General features: G+C 58.1%; 2 long non-coding RNA genes across 2 annotated transcripts; one reads left to right on the plus strand and one right to left on the minus strand.

The window, feature by feature from the left end:
* Nucleotides 1-558: 558 nt before the first annotated feature.
* LOC137859966 (uncharacterized) lies at nt 559-2,837 on the plus strand. The gene is made up of 2 exons (XR_011098691.1): nt 559-1,079; nt 2,587-2,837. It is a non-coding gene; the product is annotated as an uncharacterized lncRNA (long non-coding RNA).
* Nucleotides 2,406-5,445, minus strand: LOC137859962 (uncharacterized). Its single transcript, XR_011098685.1, has 3 exons — nt 4,200-5,445; nt 3,823-3,970; nt 2,406-3,167 (listed from the first exon to the last, which is right to left on the minus strand). It is a non-coding gene; the product is annotated as an uncharacterized lncRNA (long non-coding RNA).
* Between the last annotated feature and the right edge of the window lie 10,557 nt (nt 5,446-16,002).

Here is a 16,002-nt window from a genome sequence, read left to right on the forward strand (position 1 = left end):
GGAGCCGCGGAAGCCCAAGTTCGGCGCCTACTGACAGGAGGGGCAGGGGGGCAGGAGGGGCGCTGCGCCCGCTGCACCAGCCCGCTGGCCGCCGAGCCCAGCGGGATGAGCGGGGAGCGGGGCGGCGGGGAGCGGGGACTGGAAGGCGCTGAGGAAGAGAAGGGGAGACTGAGGGAAGGACCGGGGGGGTCTGAAGTTAGCGAGAGGAGCTGCAAGGTGGAGGGGAAGGGAGGGAGCGAGCCGCGGGCAGCCCCCGGCTCCCCCGGCACCGGGCGGGCTGCGGCAGGGATGGGCCGGGAGCGGGGGCGCGGGGAGCGGAGCGGAGCGAGACGGGGCGAGGGGCTACCGGGGCGCGGGGGGCTGAGCCGAGCCGCGCCGCGTTCCTGCCTCTCGTCCTCTCCTCTCCTCTCCTCTCCTCTCCTCTCCTCTCCTCTCCTCTCCTCTCCTCTCCTCTCCTCTCCTCTCCTCTCCTCTCCTCTCCTCTCCTCTCCTCTCCTCTCCTCTCCTCTCCTCTCCTCTCCTCTCCTCTCCTCTCCTCTCCTCTCCTCTCCTCTCCTCTCCTCTCCTCTCCTCTCCTCTCCTCTCCTCTCCTCTCCTCTCCTCTCCTCTCCTCTCCATTCCCTCTCTTCCTTCCCTCCTTCCTCTCCCCCCGAGGTTTGCACACCGAACGGCACCAATCAATCCGACCCCGGCTCTGGGGTGCGTGTGAGTGTGCGTGAGCGTGTGCGTGTGCGTGAGCGCGTTTGTTGATCCCGACCTGCCGGACTTCAAAAATCTGCCGCCTTCGACTCCCTCACAGCCTGTAAGTTCAGAATTACAACCTTCTACATCTATACAAACTTTTGTTTAGCGGAGAATCCCTTTCTCTAGGAGAAAGAGAAATTGTCGCCATGTGACCAGCTAATTTCTGACACGCGGGGCTTTTCCCCTCCCCCGGCGTGGGGAAAAATATCTCCCGTGGATCTCTTTGCACTGTGCACAACCCATAACTTTGGCAGTGTATATCCAGGGTTATTTCGGCAAGGCAGTTTTCCAGGGGTAGGGGAGGTGGTTGCATTCCGCTAAATGGATCCTTTGTGGTGAGTGCAGATTTATGCCCAGTTTTGATTTATAATTAAATTAGCTTCTAATTTGCAATATGTGTGTCTGTGTTTAAAATGTACCTAATCTGTGCAAGCGAGGACGGGGGCACTTTAAATGAAAATCTACCTTTCGCCTCAAGGGTTTCTTTATGAAGGGCTAGCCGGGAGGGCAGCGTTCAGCAGCAAAGCGGGGCTGTGATTTCCATTAGCAGCCGTCAATCAAGCCTGCTTTTCAATACATCAATTAATAAATCCGAGCGGGGCCGCGGGCTGCCCCCCCAGGGCACTCTTTCCGGCTGGATGGGGCAGTGCGAGGGGAAGGAGGGCCAACGTCGGCCCGGCCCGGCCCGGCTCGGCCCGGCCCCCTCCCGCGGCCCCGTCCGGGCAGCGGAGCCGGGGGGCGCCGGCTGCGGGTTCTCGGCGAGCCCCCCCCGCCCCCGGCCCCGTGCCCCCCGGCGCAGGGGGTGCGCACCGAGCAGGGCCCGGGCCCCCGCGCTCGCCGCTTCGCGGTTAGGCGTCACTTAGGGAAGGAACCCCCCCCTTTCCACACCCCCACACCGTCCCACCCCGGGCGGTAAACTGCGGCGGCTCGTTCGCTTATCCACCAAAGGAAAGGCGTTTTCCCGATTAAGAGAGGCCGGGACGGTGGGGACCCCCCCGGCCCGGCAGCTCGGCCGCTCCCCACCGCGGCTCAGCGGGCGAGGGACGCACAGGGGGCGCCGGGACCCCTCGGGGGGCAAAGGCGGGGACCCCGCGCCCGGCCCCCCACTCTCGGCGGCCTTTCGTCTCCGGGGGGGCCCGCTCCTGCCGCCGGGCCCTTCCCTCGGGGAGAGGGAGAAGCTCATAGGGGAAAGCCGGGGCTGGGGGCTCGCCTCCCCCTGCAGCCCCCGCACGGCGCTGTGCGGAGCTAGCGGCTGGGCTGCCTTTCCTGCCAGCCCGGCCGGTGTCAAATACAAAAAAATAAAACATAAAAAAATAAATAATAAAAAAAGAAGAAGGGAGCGAGCAGCCGCACGCTGCTCCGTGGCCATCATCACCGTAATAAAGCCTGTCCGTTTGATTTAAAAACAGCACGGCGGAGAAGGCGCCTGTCACCGGAGGCTGCCTGCCCGCCGGCCCCTCCGGCCGGCCCCGGCGCACGGCTCTGCCCGCAGGGGCTCAACTTCGGGAGGGGAAGAAGTGGAAAGGAGAGAGGGAGATGGAAGGGAGAGTCTCCCAGGCAGCTTGATCCCATTAGCTCCGTCCTTGGGTTGCATATTTATACGGTCTAGGAGGTGAACAGATGGACTATCAATTTAATTCCATCTTCAACACCATCAGAGATTGATTTTCTACTCGCTTTTAATTTTGCCATAATTAATTAGATCATTACAACTGTTTTCTATTGATCTCCCTATTTAAACCTCAGATGCAAAGGGACTTCGGCAGATCCTTTAAAAACACAGAAGGGAAAAGGAGCAGAGGGGGCTGCAAACTTTCTGAAGGTTTTTGTTTTTTTTTTCAGTTTCGGCTCAGAAGATTTTCGGTGCGGAACAGCGAAAAAAAGCCGCTGTGGCCTTTTCTTCTACGAGGCCTTTTTCGTTGCCTTTATATTTTCTCTCCACGTTTTGGTAAAGCTGTGATATTTCTCTGAGATAGCTAACAAATGCGATATATTTAATCGGTTCGATTATGAAAATACACGCTCGCACGTGGTGTGTGTGTGTGTGTGTGTGTGTACGGCCGCACACACGGTGCGTTGGCTGTTAACATTTACCGAGGTGCTGCGCAGACATTTGTCTGGGGGGATTCTATCGATCGGGGCGAGATTTGGTTTCCTGAAGGGCGGCTGGTTTTTTTTCGCCTGCTGTCCGTGTCTGTCCGTTTGTGCACCCGCAGCACTCCCCGGTCGGGGACTCTCGCCCCAACAGGCGGAGGAGCTGCGAGCCCCGGCTCCAGACGCACGCCGGAGCCTTTCTTCCCGAGCCTCCCCTCTAAGCAAACGGTTCGCAGGCAGGGCAGCGGCACGGCTCTGTGCTGACAGTCGGCGACGCTTGCATTTCCAGCCTCCATTTGCCTTTCCGTCCTTTCCCCCCTCCCGAATTCCTAAATTAAACGCTCCGTTTCCATACACCATTCCGGAGAGCCAGACCGCCCGATTGTGCTTTTAGCGCGCCGGGAGCGCAGGGGACAGGGACAGGGACAGGGACAGGCAGCCTCCCCCACCCCCCCCCCCCCGGCGGGGCTTGTTTGAAGCTTTGTTTGCAAATCATAAAATCCAAGGCGGGCGGGGGGCCGGGGACCCGTCTGTTGGTTTGGGGGACGCCGCGGCCCCCGCCCCGCCTGGGGGCGATGCTGGCCCGACCCCGGCCCCGCAGGGACCGGCGGAGCCGCTTCGGGACCCGCTGGGCAAAGTTGCACGGAAATGGGGGGGGGACATGGAGAAGGAGGGGGGGACAGTTGGGGCGATGCCCTCAACTTTTTGCAGTCGGGAGAAAAGTGCAGGGCCGGGAGCGCCGTGTGGGGGCTGGCCCGGTGCGGGGGGGCAGCCCCCCACCCCCCCCCGTAAGGAAGGTGGAAAAGCAGCAGCCCCCTGACGGGGGGGACCCCGCGGGGAAGGGGGCGCTTGGCAGGTGAAACGGCAAGTGTAGGGGAACCTGGGTGGGCAGGGAGCAGAGGCTGCCTCCTGCCAAAGGAGGGAGTTGGGGGTGACGGTCTCATCCCTCCCTGCTGAATATTCAGCGCCCCCCCCGCCCCTTACCTGCTCTCCCTGAGCTCTGAGCCATGGCTCCCCTGCCTAATGGCCCGTCTCCCCGGGACGCTGCAAGCCAGGAGATCCGCCGCGGCCTTTTCTTCGCTTCTCTCCTCCCCGCTTGGGTGTCTTGCTTTCCCCCGCTGACTTTCGAGATCTAGGCGCAACCACCCAAAACTAAACGGTTTAGATAACAACACACACACACACACACACACACACCAGAGCACCACCACCACCACCACCAAAAAAAAAATAAAAAAATAGCCAGCCACAGAGAAAGACCCGCCGCTCTACTGAGCCGGGACAGGCTAAAAGGAGGGGAAAATAAATAACAATCAAAGCAAACGCAGCGCTGCTGCTTATAAAAGTGGCGGGGGACTCACCTGCTCCAGTGCAGCAGGGCTGTGCAGCCGGGGAGGAACGGGGACCGGGGGGGCCGCGCGGGGGGGCAGCGCCCGGCCCCTGGTTCCGATCCCCCGTGCCCCCCTCCCACAAAGCGGCTACTTGTGGGGGAGCCTTGTTGCGGCAGCACATTAATTTGTTGTCTTATTACCATAAAAATGTGCTCGGAGAGGGGCTGGCGGGGACAGGGGACAGGAGACGAGGCAGGACAGGGGAGGAACTTCCTGGGACTTGGACAGGAGGCGGCGGGCTCGCCGCGGGGGCCGGGCGGCTCCTGGGGGGCCGGGAGGCTCCGGGGGGGTCGGGCGGCTCCGGGGGGGGAGGCCCGGGCAGCTCCCCGGGGGGGCCGGGACCGGGGCCCCTCCGCTCCCTCGGGCTGCGGCGGGCGGCACTCGGGGGCTGCCCCGGCGAGCGCCCGGCGCTGGGCTTCGGGAGAGTGGCCGCCGTCTGTCCGTCCGTCTGTCCGTCCGTCCGCTCGGCCGCCCCGCGCTCCGCCGCCGCGTTTCGGTGCAGGCTTCTCGGTTGGGAAGAGAGAATAAAGGAAAACGCACACGGCACAGAAAATAAGAAAAATTCCCCGTGCTAAAGACATCACCGAGCGGATATTTTTCTTTCTCTCTTTCTCCCCCCCTCTTCCATCTCCCCATTGATTGAAAGTCTCGCTCAGCTCCAACAAGGAGTCCCAGGAAAAATGAACCATTCTGCTATCGATTCTTCATTAAAATTACATTTCTGCATTTGCTAAATTGGTTTTAAAAAGCTTCCCCTGTTATTATTGTCTTGTCAGAGCCGGCGGTGCTGGGCAAACAGTATTTAAAAGCTTGGGACCTCTCCAAGATGAGGCTGCTGGGGGGTTTGTGTGTGCGCGCGTGTGTTTCTTTTTCTAAAGTGCTTAGGAAAATGTGTACAACGCGGGCTGGCGAGGAGCACGCCACAGCCAAGCGGATCGGTGTTAAAATAAAAAAGGTGCGGGGAGCGCTTTCCTTCATAACACTTAAACCCCATCGATTGTCGCTTCGAGCAAAGAAAAAAAAGTTCCATTTTCAACAATAAAACGGGGCGCCGACAGCCAGCAACGGCGGCAGCGGGGGTTTTGCTGCCACGCCGTCCCCAGCCCGGCTGGGCAGCAGGCGCCGGGGCTGCCCTGAGCGCATCCTCGCCCCGCTGCTGCCGCCGCTCTGAGCCGTGCTGCTGCCGCCGGGCGAGCTTTAAATGAGTCCGGCTAACCCCCACGCACACCGGAGTGCTCGACCTGGTCCCAAGGAGCCCCACGGAATTCCCCCCCCCCCTCCACCCTCCCCAAAGTGCTGTGGGAAAAACCCAGGAGGGACTCTGGGAGATTTACTCTGAATTCTGCAAATCTCTCTCGAAAGAGCAGGGAAGCAGAAATGTCTTCCTGATGTGTTTATCCCCTAATCAGTTCATTAGTTATAAACAACATGACATTAGAAGTTAGGAGGCAGTTGATATTAATTTTTATTTAACTAGTTGATGTTTAATCCGTCACGCCAGGCTGCTTAGAGAGAGCTGCCTGACACAAACCAGTTAGAACTTCATACACGGCGATGATTGTCCGGGCACCGGGACAAACAGCCGCCGGGGGGGCGGCCGGGGGCAGGGGGGACCCGGGGGGGCGAGGGGCGAACCCGGGAGGGAGAGGAAAGCGGGACGGGAGGCTGGAAGGTGCCCCTCCCGGGGTGGGGAGAGGGGGAGAAAGACGTGAAAATGCAGAGAGAGGGAGAAAAAAAAAAGATAAGGGAGGGGGGGCGGCAAAGTGCCTGCCGCAGACTGAGCGGGGGGGCCGGGGTCGGGGCAGCCCGGGGGTCCCCGGCCGGCCGGGGGCGGCGTGGGGCCGCGCAGAGCCGAGCGAGCCCTCGGCTTGATTAGAAGGCGCGCTGCTTAATTAGGACGGGGGGCAACACCAGCCCGTGGTGGGACCGGGACGAACGGGGATGGGGCTTCTCCCGGCTCCCCGGGCCGGGGGGTAAACCTGGGGCGTCAGGGGGCGACCCTCGGGCAGAGAGCAAAAGCGCTGCCGCAGGTGAAGGGAGCCGGCGAGCACGGACAGGAGAGCCGTGGGGTGGTTCACAGCCGTGGGGTCGTTCACAGCCGTGGGGGTGTTCACGGCCGTGGGGTTGTTGGCCCACAGCCCCCCCCCGCCTTGTGCCCAAGGCCGGGCTGGCACGCAGCCCCCAACCCTCGGGGTGCCCCGTGTGGCCGTGCCCGCTCTGTGTCCACACGCGTGGATCCCCGCGCCTTGCCCACCGGCTGCGGGGGTGCAGCGAGGACGTGGGACCCCCCACGCCTCCTGTCCCCTGCCTGTCCCCCCACCAGGGGCCCGCTGGCACCGTCCCGGGCCACCCTCCCTCCTGCGCTCTTGTGGCCGGCCGGGCGCTCTTGGTGCCGGCGCCTTACAGCGGCAGGTGGATTCCCGCGGGTTTCGCAATTAAAACATTTCTCGGCACACCAGGCCAGCCCTCGGTGCCAGCTCCGTGCTTTTTCCCCCGGCCGGCCGTGCCTCCGCGCGCCCGCAGCCGAGCGCCTGTGACTCCGGGGAGTGTTCCCGTCCGCCACCCATATTTTAATATCAATTTCCATATTAATCAATCACCCCATCTATCTGCTGGATGAAGGAAATAGTTCGCATTCCGAAGAAAATTGCCTGCTTTCCTGCAGTTAATAGTTAACTCCGGAATAGAAAGTTCCCAGGGAAATGCGGAGGCAGAGCGGGAGCGGCTCGCCCGGCTCCCAGCGAGCTCCGGCTCGGGCATCTCCGCCTGCGGCCGTGCCGCGGGACCCCGAGACCCCAAAACCCCGAAATCCTAAGCCCCCCGCACCCCCGAGCCCCCCTAGATCTCCGGCCCTGGCGCAGCCCCGCTCCTCCCCGCTTTAGGCAAAAAAACGGGGCTGAAGGGGGGCACGGGGCAGGCTCCTTCCCCGCAGATGGGGACAAAAGTTCCCGCAACAGGTTTGGGGGGCTGGTGGCGAAGGGAAGCGCGCAATGCCTGGCTGCGTGGCCTGGGAGAACCTCGAGGAGATGGGGGCCGCTTCCTTTGTCCGGCGTCTTCCCTCCCTGGCTCGGGGGCAGGGTGCGCCCTGAGCGCCCGGGGGGACCGGTGGGGGACCGGATCCGGGCCGGGTGGGCAGCGGCTCCCGGTGGGGAGCCCGGGCACCGGCACGGGTGGGCGCGACCCGCCAGAGGGGGCAGTGCAGGTCGGCCGGGCCCGGAGCGGGGCTGCTGCTGCGGCCCGAGCTGCAGAGGGGGCCTCAGCCCCGGCACGGCAGGGGAAGGGTGGTTAGCCTCGCCCCGTCGCCGTGAGGCTCGCATTTAAGAGCGCTTCTCAAAATATTTGTCCGTCCCGTCCCGTCCCCGCTCCCACCCAAACCGGGCGCAGTCCCTCGGGGGTCCGGGCTGTCGCAGCCCGCCGCCGGAGTGCCGGGGAGCGCTCTGCCGGGAGTTTGGGACGGAGACATCGGCGGGGATGGGGGGTTCGTACCCCTCCAGGGAGCTCAGGACAAGTTTGTAGCTCGAGGAAGGGCACCGCGAGTGCCTGTGCTTGGGGACAGCCCGGGATGGAGGGGCCTGGGCAGTGGCTGTGCGGGTAGGGGAGGACACCCGGGCTGGGGACACCCGGGAGCCTTCGCCAGAGGCGAGAAAAGGAAGGGAAAACTGGCAGATCTCATGAAAACAACGAGAGGCTGGAAACACAGATAGCGCTGTGTTAACGGGTGAAGGAAGGGAAAATAAAAGAAGGATGGAACTAAGTGAGGGGATGGAAATCAGGATGGATGGATAGACAGAGAGACAGACATTGATTTTTACTTGTATTAGAGAAAAAAGGAGTCAATAAAAGAAGGGGACGTTTGATTTGAAGATGAAAGGAGGATGGATGGATAAACAGAACAGCGATGTAATTTTAATGGGAAAAATGGAAAATATGAAGAGAGGGAAATAGAAAATGAAAATAAACTAGCGTTTGTGGGCAGAAAAAAGGGAGTTAGGTGACAGGAAAAGAGAGGAAAAGAAAAAAAGGAAAAGAGGGAAAATAAAAGAAAAATAAAAAAGAAAAAGGAAATGAAAGAAAAGAGAAAAGGAAAGAAAAGAGAGAGAAAAAAGAAAAGAAAAGAAAAGAAAAGAAAAGAAAAGAAAAGAAAAGAAAAGAAAAGAAAAGAAAAGAAAAGAAAAGAAAAGAAAAGAAAAGAAAAGAAAAAAGAAAGAGAGGAGAAGAGAGAAGAGAAGAGAAGAGAAGAGAAGAGAAGAGAAGAGAAGAGAAGAGAAGAGAAGAGAAGAGAAGAGAAGAGAAGAGAAGAGAAGAGAAGAGAAGAGAAGAGAAGAGAAGAGAAGAGAAGAGAAGAGAAGAGGGTTTTTAAGAGCCGCCAAGCAGTTGGTAGGCACCAGAATTAGGACGGAGAAGCAGACACGTTCATGGCAGCCCGCACCCAGGCGGAGGGGTCTCCCCACTGTAATTTTGAGGTGCCCCCCAGTCTCAGCTGGTGAGAGGCGAGCAGCCCCCCCGCTCTTCCCGCTCCCGGTGCCTTTGGGTGCTGGTAGCAGGGTCCCCCCGAGGCCCTCCCGCGGGCAGCACCGGGGGGGCCCCGCCGCCGGCTCCCGGCCGCCCCCCCCGGGCCGCCGGGCAGAAGCAACAGTTCTCGGCACGCCGGGTTGGTTGTTTTTTTTGGGGTGGGAAGGAGGCACGTCCAGCCCGGCCCCGGAGCTTTGCCCGGCCGGGAAGGAGGCTCGGGGGGGGGGTAGGGGGGGTACGGCCGCGAAATAAAGGCAAAAGGAACTGGGGGCTCTGCTGCCTCCAGACCTCGACGGAAAACTCCGGTACCCCGGGCGGTGATAACGCCAAGGGGAAGAGCAGCGACGATGACAAGGCGTTTCCGTATATTAAAGGCTCGCAAATAAATGTCCGCCCGCCCCCGCCGCCCCCCCCCCCCCCCCCCCCACGACCCCCCAGCCCCGGGGCTGCTGGTTGAGGCCGGGCCGGCTTCGGGAGGGGCCTCTGGGGGGGGGAGAGTAAAAGCCGGGGAGATGTAACTCGTGTGCCTTCCGCCTCGTCCCGGGAGCACAGCCATTGTCCTTGTGACAAGAGTCTCTGCCATGGTCTGGGGGCTGCGGAGAAAAGGAAACTTTGCGGGGCCGTCTCCAACTCCGCTGCGGCCAGCGCCCGCAGCCCCCTCGCCAGCCCCCCCCCCCGGCAGCCCCGGCGCACAGAAGTGAGGGGTGCTGGGGGGGGGGAGGCTGCGGGGGCCGGAGCAAGTTAATTTCCAGCCGATTTCTCATTACTCTTCTTAACGCCTGTAAGGGAGAGAAAATTAGGCACACAGCACACGTTTTGGCCACTTCATAAAAAATGCAGATTTGAGAGATGATGTGAAATGTGCCCTCGAGTCAATGATTAAAGATAGCTGACTACATTTTTTTTTCTCCTATTTGGAGTTGAGATGAGAAATGCCCCTGAGCTCTGCAGGCCCAGGAAGGGCCCTTCGATAACTGATAAATTGCCCCGAGACCTGCACCCCCCGCACCCTCCCCACCATTTCTGCCTTCGGCCGGCGATGGGTAGAGAACGATCGGGGGTGTAGGGAGACATAGGGGGGTCCCGAGCTGTCCCCGTGTGCCTGGGCACGGCCGGCAGCCACCCGCTGCAGCCCCCTGGGGTCCGCAGTCACTTCTGCTTGTCACCTTTCCGCCGGGACAGGCAGGGGAGGGAGATCCCGCTTTGGTAAAATTAAAGATCGGCTTTAAAAAGCCCTTCGGGGAGGGGACACCAGCCTGGAAACGGGCTCGGTCGTTTTCAGGTTGGGAGTGCAGCAAGTTGCGGAGGGCTGACGGCCGCGGGCAGCTCTGGCAGCCGCGATCCTTCCCCGCATGGCAGGAGCGGTGCCTCTGGGCGGGCTCCTCGAGAAAGTTTGGCCGTGGGCGGGCGGCTCTCGGAGAGGGGACACCCCCGCCCCGCCGCCACCGCGCTGAGGGGACAAAGAAGCCCTCGCCGAGCCCTGCCAGGGAGAAGTTTGGAGGCACGGTGACAGAAAACCGACGTGAAGAGCCCAAGCCTGTGGCTTGTCCCTCCCTGGCATCCTCGGGTGCCGGCTCCCGGGGCTGGGGGCATCAGTGAAGCCCGCAGCGGGGAATGGCGAGGAGGAGCGAGGAAAAGCGGCCACCTCCGCCCCAGCGGGTCCATCTCTGGCTTTCTCAAACGCATCCTTCCCTTCGGCCCCCACCGCAAACTTCGGAAGAAGGAAAAATAGAAAGGGAAGGAAAGATAAGAAGAGAGGGGGGAAAATAAAATCAAAGCTTTCCAGCCCGCTGGAAGAAGAAATGTGTATTTCTTTTCTCTAAACACTCCTAATTTTTCAACCCAATTGAAAATAATAAAATGTATAAAGAAAGCAGGGATGCAGTTTTCCAGAGCTCAGCTGCTGAATAACTCCTCATCAGCCGCACCGATTTCTTTGATTAATCCCGAGGTCTAAAGCAGAAGCAGTTCCAGTATGATACCTTACACGCCAAGCTGCCTCTGCTTCCCTACTTTGTTAGACTCGTTTATGCGCAATTTTTTTTAACAACGATTCCAACTCCTTTCCCCCTTAATAACTCCGCTCTTATTTATTTATTTTTCGCAGCGGTACCCGCTCTCTAATTGCCCCCAATAAACGCCTTTTGCCCATCCCCGATCCCCCGGCCCCCGGGGGCCAGGAGGCCCCCGCTGCCCGCCGCAGGAGCCCGGAGCGCGGCTCCCCGCGGCCCCGCAGGGATTTCCGTGATCCTGCAGGGATTTTCCACGGCTCTCCGCGGCCCCGCAGGGCTGGCCCTGCCGGGGCAGGACGGCTCGGCACGGCTCGGCACGGCTCGGCACGGCTTCCCCGCGCAGCTGCATCTCCAGGTGCTGCACCCGCGGCTGGAACGCGCTCGGCGGCGGCGAGGATTTGGGGGCAGCGCGCACGGGGTGTGTGATCCACACCCGGACCCCCGTACGGGGAGGACGAGGCTCTGATTTACGCGTGTGTCGCCGCACACTGCCGTGCCTTCCCGAGGCGGCGGGGCACGTGTGATGCGTGGGGAGCCGCACCTGTGCGGGGATGGCACCCGACGGAGGTCTGCGTGCCCCTCGTGTGCAGGCACAACACCTTGAGGGGAGCTGGAAGCCCCGCACAGCCCTTCCATCACCCCTTTGCCAGCTGCTGCTGTTCAGAGCACCGCACTCGTGCGGCAGGCAGCTCGCCCCCCCGCGCTAACTCCCCAGCGGGGCGGTTTTGCAGCCCGCAGCGCCCGCAGCACCGCACCCCTGCCTTCCCCACGGCTGCTCCTCGCGGGGCCGCAGGAAGGCGGCCGGGGCAAACGAGAGCCGAGGCGGGGGCTCGCCGGGGGCCGCCCCGGGGGGCCGGGGGCCGCTGAGCCGCCCCACGCGTGGCCGCCTCCACGCGTGGCTCCCATCGCTGCCTGCGCCGCGGCTGCCAGCGGTGCGTGTGCCCCGTGCCCCGCGTGTGCGTGTGCTGGGTTGTGCTGGGCTGGCTTCGGGCTGCTTCGCGGGAGGCGCTAATTAGAGTGTAACTGCCAGGTCATTGATTTCATGTTACCAGAGTTGTTGTTGTTTTTTTCTTTCTTTTTTTTTTCTTTCCTTTTTTTTTTTTTTTTTTTTTTTTTTTTTCCCCGACATGAAATATCAGCCCGGGTCGGAGGCATTCGGAGCCGGGTAGAGGAGGGTCTCCTGTGAGAGCCCCCAACCCCACAGAACCCAATTAGCCCAACAGGCGCACGCTGCTGGCTTGGGAGTTCCAACCTGCGGACCGGGGCTCTGCCTGTTTTCCCTTTGTTGCTTTGTTGTAAGTCTCCTTCTGAAGGCGAGATCTGAATGCAGGGAGCATTATCAATGACTTTTAAATAATAACAAAGGGGGAAAATAAAAATAATTAGCCCCGCCTCTTCTAGTTTCAATTACTCTAATTAAAAACCCGAAAGGCAATTCCTAGGCAATATCTAATAATAGAATTAGCAATCGGATCCATCATTTCACACGGGGATTTACTTGCAGGGGTACTGTGCGAGCTCTATTAATAATAATAAAAAATCCTGCTAACCCTCTTTTTAAAATTAATAACTCTGTAATTATAATAATTTTATGTGCCTTTTTATAAGAAGAGGTTAATGTTGCCACAGTCTGGGGATGGGAAGGATGAAGTGAAGCGAAATACTGCTGCTTAAACTGACACCTTCCTATTTTATTAGGAGACATTATTATTATCAGACATCTGCAGGTAGAGAATTAAAATTAAAATCGCTTTCAACAATTCAATACACTTTTTATCAGCCATCTATCTGAAAATCATGAACATTCATCATCGGAGGCATTCTCCCTGAAAACAAGAACCCATTCAAATTTTATACAAATTATCATATTTATCATAGTCTGAAACTCCGGAGTAACATCTCCACAAACTGCCTGCCTTCTCCCCGGGGAGCTGCGTCCCGCTCCGCAGCCGCGGCTCCCCCCGCACCCGGCCCTCCCGCACCCTGCCGTGCGGGGCGAGCCCGGAGCGGCGCCAGGACGGCAGCGAGGTGCCATCCCCACCTCCTGCAGCACGGCCAAGTTTTGCCTGCTCCAGCAAGACTCGGAGCCGGCCAGCTCTCGGGGCCGGTTTCGGAGGAATGGCATCGATTTCCCTCTGAGCTGAGGTCTGTGCACGGGAGTATTGCTATTAGCGGTGGTGACAATAATAGGAATAAAAAGAATAATAAGGATAAGGATAATAAGGATAAGAATAAAGGAAGAATAAGAAGAATAAGAATAGAATAGAGTAAGAATAAGAATAGACTAGAATAAGAAAAAGAAGAATAATAAGAATAGTAAGAAGAAAAAGAATAAGGAGAATAGTAATATCTGATTCCCCTCCGTATTCCTTTTGCAAACGCTCCCAGTGTTTTGCCTTGCAGAATTCAATCGGAGCGTCGAAGTATATTGGCTGTTATTTATGTGGGCACTTGGAGCTAGTGACAAATGAAACGAATCGACGCTTCCTGGTTGCGGGTTTGGCTCAGACAAATCGCTTCCCGCGCTTTGCTAATGACAAAAAGTTCATCAGCGCTGAAGCAGGGGCCGCAGCGGCTCCCCGTGGGGGTGGCCTCGCAGCTCCACGCGTGGCTGGGGGGGGACCAGGCCCTGTCGCCCCCTGCCTGGCCCCGCCACCCCCGGCCCCGTGGAAAAAAAAAAAAAAGTAGAAAAAAAAAAGTAGTTCCAATACAATGTTTGTTAACTAGGTTATCTAGGCTGTAGAAGATTTTAATGTTGAATTTTATAGCTTTACCACGCTCTACCGTCCTTGTGAATATTGTAATATTGCATTTTTTACAAGTTACTCTTCTGTTAATGTTCCAGCTAGTAACTTTTATAATCCTCCTCAATGAAATTTTTTTGTATTCTTCCGCACCGTTAACCTCAATGGCGGCACCTCAGCCCCTGGCAGGAGGCAAAGATGAAATGAATTCCTCTTTAATCAGAAATAATAATAATAAAAACACACACAAGGCTCCCTCTGCCTTTTATTTCGGCTTCCCGTTTCGGGGAGGGGGAGTCCCCAGCCCTCTGCCCTGGGCCATGAAGCCTGGGCTGGGCCTGCTGCTTGCCCAGCTGCGTTGGATGGACGGGAGGAACCCTGTGCCCCCCCCAGCCCTTGCTTGTGCTGAAATGGGCCGAGCTGCAGGCGTGAGCTGGCAGCCTTCTCAGAGCTGCCCACCGGGAGGGAAAGCTGGGCACCTGCTCTCCCCGTGGGCTGACCCAGCCGCCCCGCAGGGCAGCAGCCTCGGAGCAAGACCTGGTGCCTCGGTCAGCCGAGCTCGGCACATGCTCCCTGCTTTCTGTTGCCCTCAGCCTGGCTGCAGGTGCCCAAGCCATGGCTGTGGGCACCTTCAGATGGAAATAAGACTGGAAATTACCCCCCAAAACTCCCCAGCCTCTGGATGCCCTTACAAATGAATTAGACTTGCAAGCACAAATGATCAACACCCAGCAGCAAAAAGAATCACGCCGCAGTAATGAACCAAGTGCCCTTTAGCTCAGGGAGCACGTTTTGAACATGGATTGGATGTTGTTATTTCCCTCGGTCGTTGTTAGCATTTAAGAACTTTGTTCCCAGGCTCGGCCTGGGTCTCGCGTTGAGTGAAGCATCGGAGGGGTTGTGAGTCAGCGCGGGGCTTGGCCTCGTAGCCTGGCCTCGCGCCTACCTCAGGGACTGTTCCCACTCATCCTGACGGCGTCTCTCAGGCCTGGCTCCTGGGACCGAGTGACGGCACGCAGCTCCCAGCTTTCACGTGTTTGGCCTAATAGAATCGCAAGGGTTCGTTTTCACTCACACCTCAGCAGAAAGGATGCAAAGTTTTACTGTCTGCTGGTATCTCAGGCTGTAACTTGCTTGTGATTATTACAACATGTGGGGACTACAATGGTAGTCTTGTATGTTTTATTAAACAAAACAGCTTGCTTCTTTGAAAACACAAAACAAGCTTTCTGGTCATCTCACACTATAAAGATGGTTTTCCTTTTAGATTTCTACAACTGGGCAATCACATTAATTCACACGCTTCAGGGTTAAATCATAATCTGGAACCAAAATGCAGCAAGCAACTGATTTTCTTATTTTCCAGCTATACTATTTAGAACAAGAATTATAACTTTGTTAGTGTTACTATTTTTTTTTTTTTTGGAAAGTGAACAGGTCCAGCACATGCAAGTTTATCTAAAAAAAAAAAAAAAAAAAAAAAAAAAGTGAAAATGTGCAGGGGGGACAGATTATTTTAACAGAAATGTTATTATTTAATTAGTTAATACTCTGGTGTCACCTTGTGAGGCGAAGACGTAATACAAGGTAGTCTTTGCTGTAAAATCTTGGTTTAGGAAAGAATTATTCGTCTTCAAAGCACCTATCTGAGAACCTCGTGGGATGCTTTTCAGAAAATGCCTTTCAGCACTAGTACAGAGCAGATCAGCAGGCAGGGGGGATAATGGTATTTCCATGCTGCTGGTGAGGAGCAAAGGCAGAAGTGGCTGCAAGACACAAAGGAAGGCAGCGATGGAGCTGGGAATTACCTTATTGCTAATTTAGTGAGGGACTTTTTAACAAAATGGCTCGGCTCTACTCTGAACAGGGCTTGGACCTTTTGCTGGTCACATCCTTTTTGGACAAACCTGCTTTCCCCTGAGGGAATGGGCATCCATGGCCCCATCAGCCTTGCCCAGAGCCCCCAGGCCCCGAAGCCCCGAGCCACGCTCAGGGGCTCTGCTTCAGCCCAGGCCGGGCCCCGCTTTGTCTCTGGGTGGGCACAGGGCCCCCTTGGGCCTGGCTTCCTTGGGCAGTTCTGGTGCCTGAAGGATGCCCCACACTGGCCGTGCATTGCAGCTGGCCCCCATTCAGGCCTTTTAGCCACATTCTGGCCCCCTCTCTGCTCTGCCTGACCCTGTCTCCTTGGGCTCCTGGCCGGGCTCAGGCGCTGTGCGGCCCTCTGCTGAGGAAAACTGCTGTCAGAAGGGGTCTGAGAAACACCTGGCAGAAAGATTGGCTTCGGAGAGAGAAAATTCTTCTGAGTAGGTGGAATTCAAATTCATGTCAGTGGTTGTATTGGTGGAGACACGGTGCCATGGGGACCCACCTGGGCTGCCTGTGAACTGCTTCGGGCACCGCTCTTAGCCCCCCTGCAATGTGCATGTGGCACGGGGCTCCGAGCAATTCGGATGCTGGCTGTAAACTCTTCAGAGCCAGGATCACCCTGCACAGCTCCTGCTCCAT

This window comes from Anas acuta, chromosome 7, assembly GCF_963932015.1.
Source record: "Anas acuta chromosome 7, bAnaAcu1.1, whole genome shotgun sequence".
Classification (NCBI taxonomy): Eukaryota; Metazoa; Chordata; class Aves; order Anseriformes; family Anatidae; genus Anas; species Anas acuta.